Genomic DNA, 11,432 nt, shown 5'->3' with positions numbered 1-11,432 from the left:
TGATATATTTGACGAGTATATAACACATGCATGCAGTTGTAATAAAACGTAAATTGACTGAAAAATTGGCATTCACTGTATCCTACATATAGGTCTATGTAGCTGAATTTCAATTAATGATCAGTATCGGGTTTTACATAAACAAAAATGCAAATCGTAGAAGAAAGTATATCATAATGCGCTATTTGACAAATTTGATAGAATCTGCGCGTGCGTGTTTCTTCCATGTAAAACTGTCGGATTATCATTAACAGATTGTACGACTGTCCGTGACATAGGAGAAGATATTGTTTAGTACTGAGGTCAACATTTTTTATGGTATCTATGCCAATTGTAATGCTATTCAAAAAACGATTTAAGCTTAATGAGTTAAAGTATTCAAGAAAGTTGTTTAAAGTTTGCCGAAAATACAAACTTTTAAATACACGTTCTTTTGCAGTTTTTCATCGAATGCAGTCTGTAATTGCATCATCAAGAATAATAATAATCATCATCATCAAATATCTCGCTTAAAAATAAAATTCTTCAAATGACTATACACCCATCAATGCTGGATGAAAAATTGACATTTATGATATTTAGTTACATTTCAGATATTGTCTGTGTACTTGTTTTAGCGGGATAAGATTTTTTTTTTGGTGCCAAATCTTATTAAAGAACACCGTAGACAATTGGGTTATAACTCATTTTCTCTCTCTCTCCTGATATCTAAAAATACTCCGTCCGACATACCGGTTCCATATTTTGTAAAAACACTGCCAGCGTTGAATAAAGCCAATTCCAAATCTGTACTATAATAAAAAGGCAGAGAGAATTGGTGCATAACATTTGTTATGTACATGTTGCATCCTATTTTTAAGTAATGTCCCGAACTATTTGTAAAACCACACAACAGGTGAGTAGGGAACTGGCATGAGAAGCTGCATCTGTAATTAAGTAAAACGTAATGTTAAAGATAATCGAGCTTTCCCCTGCAGCATGCAGCTGTATGGGAGAAACCTTTTGAATATATGTAAACCATAATATACTGAAAGTAAGAGGTATTTTGGCGCTGTTGATCAAAGCCAAGCATTTATATGTAAACCCACTTCAGCCCCAGCCTTGGATTATGTTAAACTCGCGTACTGCGAATCTAAACCTCCTAACGGCGCATGTCTGAACAACCAGGTTGCTGTCCTTTAAAACAGAACTGCAATATGCGGACCACAGGCATGTGTTTCTAGAAATCAAATTGTGTTTTAAAACAGATTTTTTTTAAAATCTTGAAGCAAGCAAATATTTCATTATAAGTTTTATTTCTAGAGCTGTAGCACGAGCACCAATCGATCTACTGCACAACAGAAAGTTGGGAAAGAAAAATTGCATGGTCGACATCTGGTTGGGCGGTGGATCCTCCTAAATTCAGTTGCGTTGGGGGTCAGTTGACCCCAAATAAAATGTTCTTAACATTGCCCTTTGCTATCATGTCTTGTTAAAGATGACAGGAATTGTCGGGAATCTGATCGACTGGAAAATTAGGTCATTAAGAATAAATGAAGTGAACACTAAAAATTCGACAATATTTATCATAATAAACCCAATGACACCAAAATACTAGAATACCTTAATAATGGATATCTGCTGTTTAACTGAGTTCTCCCTCAATATTGCAATAATAAAGTGCGCATACATACACACCGAATGACATTCCCCGATCATATGATAGTATGATGTGAAATTTCAACCAAAAAATCTTACAAAATGTATGTACTCCAGATATTGTGAGGTGACTATTGATTTTTCATATTACTCTCATCATTTGGTCGATCTACTGCACAACCCAAAATCTCTTGTGCAGACGGGCTATCTCCTACATAATTATTTGATCAAATTTTTTGGAAAAAACCAAATGGCAATTCCTGTCATCATTTACAAGACGTGATAGAAAAGGACAATGTTAGGCATACTTTATTTGCAATTTTATATAGAATAAGATTGAGACTTTTTCGATGCCCGTCTGTAGTGATATATAATTATATAGGCTTTACTGACATGAATTCAATTTTTGTAGGTTTGACCTTTAACCTCAAAATTAAGAATCATCCTTGTATTTGATCTGGACCTTATAGTTCAAATTCAACAGGGGAAACAATAACGTTTCTGTTCCATACCTTAAATTCAATTAAATAGTAAATCTGACAACAAAATATTGATGCTCACAGGTTTGAATGAAGGGTGAAAATAACGAATAGTGATCAATCTCATAGCTCCTATAAGCAAACAAAATAGAGAGTTGGGCAAACACGGACCTCTGGATACATCAGAGGTGGGATCAGGTGCCTAGGAGGAGTGAGCATCCCCTGTTGACCGGTCACACCCGCCGTGAGCCCTATATCTTGATCAGGGTTATCTGTAGTCAAAATCAGTGTACCAACGACGGACGTGCCCCCCCCCCCCCCCCCCCCCCCCCCCCCCCCCCCCCCCCACCCCCCCCCCCCCCCCCCCCATACAGGTGGCTCTTGATAATTCGAAATTCAAGACATCTTGATAAAACTTAGAGAGATCGAAATTCGGAAATTGAAGGTCCGACCATATGGTTAGGATTTTAGAGTAACCGGAAATTAATGTTTACCAGCGATTGATCATTTTGACACGTTTTCCTTCATATTTATCAGGCAGTTAAGATTTCAAAATAAAGAACCTTATTTTGCATTAATAAAAATGTGTAGCGGACAGTATAAGGAGGAACTTAGTATACTGCCTTACCAGAGAGGTAGCTTTTGTAGTGATGTGGTAGAGTCTTTCTTTTGACCACACAAGTTAAGCCACGGCGAGCGTGATCAACACTTGGCTGGGTGACCGCTACACGTTACAAATTGGTGACAGCGTAGTGACTCTGGTGTTTGGCGGAAGGCCTGCTTCAGGTAGAGTCTCTTTGGAGCTCTGGGTACGGACGTGAATTGGTCCGGGGACGACGGTGGATTCGTCGGGTGAGTAGGTGACAAACACTCGGAGAGGACTCGCGCTAAGCTTCGGGCCGAAGCTTCCCTGAAGTTAAGCAACGGCGAGCGTGATCAGCTGGGTGACCGCTACATGTTACAAATGAATTAATGTCTCAAATATGCTTTACGGGACCCAACTTCATTTCGAGAGATCGATAGTAAATTTACATAATCGGGACCATGATTTCACTTCGAGAGTCACCTGTAGAACATTCACTTGACAATTGTTTAAGAAACATCACTGAATTCAATAATCCTGTACTTGTGCATGCATGCGCAAACTAAGTACACCCCCCTTTATTTGGTATACGGTCACGTGCTACTCTGTGAGGTTCCAATCTATGAATCCCGTTGGGATCCGGGATACAATAGGTCCTCAGTGTCCCCTTGCTTGTCGTAAGAGACGACTAAATGGGGCGGTCCTTCGGATGAGACCGCAAAAACCGAGGCCCCGTGTCACGATAAAGATCCCTTCCTGCTCAATTTTCAGTGAGTGATAAATGACCGAGTAGTAACGATTGTAAATTCAGTTGCAATCGGAACATCGCTCGGTCTTTTTGGCCAAAACCCCGTGGTTTTTTTTTTCTCTCGGCATGACGGAAAGGGCCAAGTAATGTTCCGATTGGTGAAAACACAATCTAATTAAAAATCAGACTCTTTGATCCGCTCACACTACAGTGTTCCAGCAAATATACAGGTCTGACAGACTGGCTGGTCATTGAACATGTTGAATAACATGGAATTCGATGACATTCTTGACCTCTTGAGTGATGCTTTACCTAGATGAATCCCAACAGTTTCTCCAACCTATTTAATGCATTAAAATCAGAGTCATGAACGATTATCTATCAAGTTTATTCCAATGGAATTGATGTTTTCATAACTTAAAGATAGTTAGTACAACCTGCCACAGAGACGTGCACATTCATATAAGTCACACCGTTCGCGGTAGCTCAGTGGTAGGACCTTTTCGTTTTGTGGTCGAACCCCACTCGTGCCATGGTCGTGCTAAATTTAGGTAGAAATTGCCTCATCTTCGCCAAACGATTGACATTTAGAGGTTAGTCACAGGCCTGAGGTCCCGTGTCGTGGCAGGTGTTGGCACATTAAAAACAAACCACACTGCTACGGCCCTGAGCGCTAAGCATAAGTCTTTTGTGGTACTTCACCTACAGCTGGTGACGTCTCAGTTGAATAAAAATATTTTCGAAAGGACATAAAACATACAAATTAACAGTTCAAGATTCTTTTAAAGACGACTGCCATTTGTTGCATTGCATGTGCTTTATATACATGTAAGGACAGGTCTTTAGGGGCAATTTTTACGAAAATCAATAATAGTGAGATTTAGATTTTAGAACGTGAAATATTCAAAAATGATTTCCGATTAATCATTATTTTAACCTGACAGGGCGAAGTAACCTTTAGAGTTTCATCTGACCGATTCTACTCAGTTTTCGATGAGTTCGTTGCTCATAAGCCAGATGAACGTTTCCCTATCACACAGGTTTATCAAATTTTTGCACAAAGTGTTCATGGACTTTATGAATGGTTCTCTTAGGTGTTGTTATGCTAAACTGTCAAATACAAATGGAATTCATCTTCTGCACAGTCAGACTTACAGACAGTACATTTTTTCTCATTTACATTTAAGTGTTTGTGTGTAACGCCCACTTTCAATAGCCAAAGAATAAATGAGAAGTCACTCTTTCGATGGTGAAATGATACTTCATACGAGGTGTTTTAACGAGCCATTAGATAAAACTTTGGTGTAATGAACTACCTTATCCCTAAAAATAAGTACTTTGAAATTGGAAACGACTTTACAGACTATAATATGTACATATTGTCATTGTATGGTAAGAAAAGACGTAAAACATAAGTTTCCGTACATTGATAAACAGTATAGGAATGCAAAATTCGGATTTACCAGAGATGTTTCTACAAATGCAATAGTCTTTATGCATTGTCAAATACATAACAAAGAATCATTAATCCAGACACGTTTTAGTCCCCCTGCTACTTATAATTCCCGTCTAGACATGAATGATTGACGCATCAGAAGTACCGTCATTTCATATAATCAACTTGGAAGCAGGATGACCAATCCCGATAGAGCTCCATACTATGTAATAATTTTAGGACTGGGATAATTGATTTATGTATACAATCACATTACAATGAATATTATCGATAACGGAAGCCCATAAACTATTACATTAGCTAATCGCTGAAAATGAATATACGCTTCACCTACATTTTGTAACAGACATACAATCTATACGTTATCGCACGCATAAATTTTATTATCAAAAAGCAATTACAATTATGAAAATATAATCCATACAAGATTTTGTTTTCTATGAGATGATATGCTTCAAGCCATATTGAATAGACTCCGAGTGCGTTTCTTGATTATTCTTGAATTTGTGATACTAATTTGCTACAATTCTGAAAGCGACACTAAACTACATCCAAAGTACTTACCATTTCAATACTTCCTCATCGGGAAATTCGAAGTTACATATAGTCTTATAGACCATCAGCGACAAATAATTCTCTACTGACAGGCGAGAATGCAACTTTGAAAGGAAAAATAAATTTCCGAACAGAAATTCCATTCAATCCTTCTAGAAAATTTCAAGTTTTTAAAATTCAAACTGTCTTACATGATGTTAGATTTGCAAAATTCTTATTAAAAAAATGAATTTCCTGTACGAAAAATAAGATTAGGAATTTCAACTAATTCCACGGGATTTTGCATATTTTCTACAAGATTTTTTCTCCGAGGGGAAATCAAATCTGTCATGTTTTCTCATACATGTTCAAGACCATTTTCGATGTCGATATCAACAATAGCATGACGATATTGTGTCGAAATCGACAGCTGAAACGTTATTTTTGCTGTTTTCCAATGACCAAGTACGATGTCGATAACGACATTCTTTCCATATCGCCAATATTGGCATAGTTATAATTTAACATATACTTGTACATGTATACAAGACTGTTTTCAAGGGTCATGTACGGTAATGGTATGTTAACCCAAACTGATGGCAGCAAATTTCACTGCTTCCATTTAAAGCGACAAAAATCCTACGCATGCACAGAAGCCAGGGTTGTACGTCGCCTTTCCCCCAATATATTCTATTGTTAATTCAATTCTCCGTCGACAGTTTTCCCTGTTACACCGGTATACTAGAAATGTTTCCATTATATGGCACCTATCTATGAACTTTTAATCAACCTTCTTAAAGAATCAAACATTATGTATTTTATTAGGAAGGGATATCTCAAACTAAAAGTGACACTCATTCATGATAGTAATAGTCAACAAGATCATAATTCGATATCGATACGATGTTGTCGATATCGACAAGATGAAAAATGAAGATAACGAACAGTGATCAATCTCATGACTCTTATAAGCAGTTGGACAAACAACGGACCCCTGGATATTCCAGAGGTGGGATCAGGTGCCTAGGAGGAGTAAGCATCCCCTGTCAACCGGTCACATCCGCCGTCAGCCCCATATCTTGATCAGGTAAACGGAGTTATCCGTAGTCAAAATCAGTGTGCCAAGAATCGGTATGAAACACGTCAGACAGCATTTGACCCAATGATAAGTTGTATTGGCAAACCAGATCTTTATAACAACCATAGAATTTGCGAAATGCTGACTTTAAACGAGAGTGTTGGAACCCCTGCACCATCAACTTGTTTGTCAGTAGCCTGATTCGATTTCAAAACTGACCATACGCAGAACAAGCTCTTGCGTATCGAATCAGTTGAGAGGTATAAACACCATATGCAGGTGATAATGGAATATTGCTACATAAATATGTGAAGTTGACGACGGAGAAGCTGAAATCATCCCGTTTGTCATAAAGTTGAGTTTTTATTTTGCCGTTAATATCGACTTTCAATAAAATATCTAAGTATGAAGCAGAGGTGGACGACTCTGTGGTGTCCTTTATTTCGAGTTCACTGAGATATATCGAATCGACATATGAATGAAAATTATTATTGTTAATAGATAATACGTCGTCGATATTTCTAAAGGTCGAATTGAAGGCCACAGCAAGAGATTTTCTTCTCACGTATAAGTTTTTGAATAAATTCTGCTTCATAGGAATATAAGAACAAGTCAGCTAACAAAGGAGCACAATTCGTGCCCATTGGAATTCTAACAGACTGTTGGAAGACCTGATCACCAAAGACCACGAAGATATTGTCAATGAGGAACTCCAGCATATTTTTTATTTCAGCTTCAGAGTACTTGTGCTTGGAATCAGAGTGGTGTTTAACAAAGATGGAGGATGTCAACGGTCATGATTCGATACGATTTTGACAGGAAGGATTGACTAAGACTATAAATGACTCAATATGATATCGACAAGACAGAAAACCTAAACAATCATGATCTTATAATACGATATTGACTTTACAAACCCTTAAGATTACAGCCTCGGTACAATACCCAGTGTGGTACTATATATATACTATATATATATATATATATATATATATATATATGGTCTTCTTCAGTCGTGTTTATATCTCATAGCAACGTAACGCACGACTACATACACGAAAGTACTATGACGTCACAGTAAGTATTATAAACGTCAAAATTATATATACATATATATCCTGTATGTCTTCTTAGATAGATAGTTATCATAACATAATTAAAACATCTGGAACATTTAGAAAAGAGTTCCTCAATCAATAACACGCTTTCAACAACGTGCAAGTGGCGGATCTAGATGGGAGCGTTGTATTGTGCTGGGGGTACCCTGTTTACGTTAACACAAAATGTTCTCTTTTCCTATAGTACACTTCACTATCAATTAATTTGGGCTAAAAAAAAAAGTAACTTAAAAAATATGAAGATGGGGATTGCAAATGGTAAATCTAATGTCTTTTATACTTTACATGAATTTATTTTTGGGAAAGACATCTCATTTTCTCAGGGCTGTTTATTCCCAATTTTCAGTTTAACAAAATCATTAACTGTGGGATTGAGTACATCGCCACTTTCGCATGAACACTGAAAAATAAACCTGGGAAAGATGTATTGAAGTCCTACATTGTATTACATAATTTTGTTAATGAGTCTGCTGTTGCTGCCGGCTCATCTGTTTTATAATCCCTGCAGATTCATCAATTGGTGAATAAATAAATGTTTGACAGCAGCATCAGACTGATTAATGATATTATTAAGAGAGATGGTTCACGTTTTAACTTTAAACATTTTTTAGATATCTATACAATTTTGAAATGTTACATATCCAATTTTTTTCTATAAAGAAAGCTAAATATGCCGTATATTCTTTGAATATCATCGTAGGAATAAAAAAGCATCTATGTTATATCAAGCTATATACATGTAATTTATATATATACACTTTCTGCAAATTATGTAATTTAACTCAATCGGATTAACAAGAGGTCCATTGGCCACATCGCTCACCTGAGTCACCTTGACCCAACAAGAGGCCCATGGGCCACATCGCTCACCTGAGTCACCTTGACCCATATCTAAAGATTTTCCATATATGTATATTCCATTCTTTGGCCCAATGGTTCTTGAGAAGATTTGCTCTATATATTAGTATGTAACATTTTGATCCCCTATTGTGGCTGCATCCTACCCCCGGGGGACATGAATTGAACAAACTTGAATCTGCATTATTGACTGATTGATTATGGTTTTACGCCGTTTTGGCAATATTTCAGGAATCTGCACTATGTCAGGAAGCTTTCATGTAAATTTTAACTTTACTGGCCCAGTGATTCTTCAGAAAAAGATTTTTAATTTCCCCTATATATCATCGTCGCAAACCACGGTTTTGGGTCCACTCATGCTCCCTCATGATGATGGAGAGAATCGAATAGAAGCACCCGTGGGTAACCAACGATGCCTATATATATGTAAAACTTTTATGCTATTGTGGCTCTATCCTACCCCCGGGGATGATTTTAGCAAACTTGAATCTGCACTATGTCAGGAAGCTTTCATGTAAATTTATACTTTTTTAGTCCAGTGGTTCTTGAGAAAAAGATTTTCTCGCTATATATATGCATGTAAAACTTTCATCCTCCATTCTACCCCGGGGCCGCCGTGATTTGAACAATCTTGAATCTGCACAATGTCAGGATGCTTTTATGTAAATTTCTACTTTCCTGGCCCAGTGGTTCTTGAGAAGATTTTTAATGATTTTTTAAATTATATATTTGTATGTAAAACTTTGATCTCCTATTGTGGCCCCATCCTACCCCCAGGGCCATGATTTTAACAACTTGAATCGGCACTATGTCAGGAAGCTTTCATGTAAATTTCAGCTCTTCTCGCCCAGTGGTACTTCAGAAGATTTTCCCTATTTATTCTCATGCAAAACTTTGATCCCCCATTGTGGCCCCAACCTACCCCCAGGTCCATGATTTTAACAATGTCAGGAAGCTTTCATGTAAATTTCAGCTCCTCTAGCCCAGTGGTTCTTGAAAAGATTTTTAAATGACCCCACCTTATTTTGCATTTTCTAATCATCCCCCCTTTGAAGGCTGCGTGGCCCTTCATTTCAACAAACTTGAAAGCCCTTCACTTAAGGATGCTTTTGTCCAAGTTTGGTTATAGTTGGCCCAGTGATTCTTCAGAACAAGATTTTTAATGATTTTTTTTCTATATATTTGTATGTTAAACTTCTGTGGCCCCATCTTATCCCCGGGGACCATGACTTTTACAACTTCAATCTGCACTGTGTCAGGAAGCTTTCGTGCTAATGTAAACTTCTTTGGCCCAATGGTTCTTAAGATTGATTAATTTTACATTGTTTATATTGTTAACTGACGGTGAAGGGCTGCAAAATTTAAGCTTATACTTGGCGCTTATGGCCATTGAGAAGGGAGGGATCTTTATCGTTCCACACCTGCTGTGATACAGGACCTCGGTTTTTTGCTGTCTCATCCAAAGGACTCCCCCATTTAGTCGCCTCTTAAAACAAGCAAGTGGTACCGAGGACCTATTCTAACCCGGATCCCCATGGGATGGTTCTTAAGATTTAAAAAGATAGATTTTTCTCTTCATTAGTATGTAAAACTTTGATCCCCTATTGTGGCCCCATCCTAGCCCCTGGGGTCATGAGTTTAAGAAACTTTAATCTACATTATGTCAGGAAGCTTTTAGGTACATTTAAATCTCAGCTTTTCTGGCTCAGTTGTTCTTGAGAAGATCTTTAAAGATTTTTCCAATATATTTGTATGTAAAACTTTGATTCCCTATTGTGGCCCCATCCTATCCCTGGGGGCCATGGGTTGTACAATCTTGAATCTGCACTATGTCAGGAAGCTTTCATGTAAATCTCAGCTTTTCTGGCTTCATGATTCTTGAGAAGAAGATTTTTAAAGAGTTTCCCTATATACATGTATTTGTGTGTAAAACTTTGACCCCCTATTGTTGCCCCATCCTACCCCCAGGGGCCGTGATTTTAATAACTTGAATCTGCACTATGTCAGGAAACTTTCGTGTAAATTTCAACTCTTCTGGCCCCAAGGGTTCTTGAGAAGATTTTAAAATGACCCCCACCCTATTTTTGTAATTATCTCCCCTTTGAAGGGGGCATGACCCTTCATTTGAACAAACTTGAAATCCCTTCACCCAAGGTGGCTTTTAGCCAAGTTTGGTTATAATTGGCCCTGTGATTCTATAGAAGTCGAAAATGTAAAAAGTTTACAGACAGACAGGACACCAGGCGATTAGAAAAGCTCACTTGAACTTTCAGCTCATGTGAGCTAAAAAGAGTTAACTCCATTGCTTTCAGTACAGAATTATAAAACAAAATTTGAATAAGAAGACTTCAAGATTACAGTGCAAGAAGTAGTAATACGCAGAGAAAGGTCTTGTCACAAGTACATAGGCTGCACCTCTTATACAGTGTAGTTCAAAATATCTAGCCAATCGAGTTTCTTATTTTCCCATGATTTACCAATTTTCAAGCAACCTTAAGGCTACGCTCTTTATTCAGGGGTGATGCCTTGGAAAAACTCAATTTGTACATCATGTGATACTTACGTACATCATGTGTTACTTATGTACATCATGTGATACTTATGTACATCATGTGATACTTACATACACCATGTGATACTTAATACATCATGTGTTACTTACGTACATCATGTGATACTTACGTACATCATGTGATACTTAGGTACATCATGTGATACTTAGGTACATCATGTGATACTTACATACATCATGTGATACTTACATACACCATGTGATACTTATGTGCAGGTTTGGTAAAATGTGGTTCTTCAGCACATTTTTATTTCTTTCAAATCTTTTTAAACTATCACCCTTAATTCTAGTGCATGCTAATTGAAACAATTGGCTAAAGCGTACCTCAGGCCAAAGCTGAAAATTGGTAATATGGTTTTCAAAACCCA

Source organism: Ostrea edulis, chromosome 3 (assembly GCF_947568905.1).
Source record: "Ostrea edulis chromosome 3, xbOstEdul1.1, whole genome shotgun sequence".
Classification (NCBI taxonomy): Eukaryota; Metazoa; Mollusca; class Bivalvia; order Ostreida; family Ostreidae; genus Ostrea; species Ostrea edulis.
The sequence above is the reverse complement of the archived record's forward strand: the minus strand, read 5'-3'. Positions refer to the sequence as shown.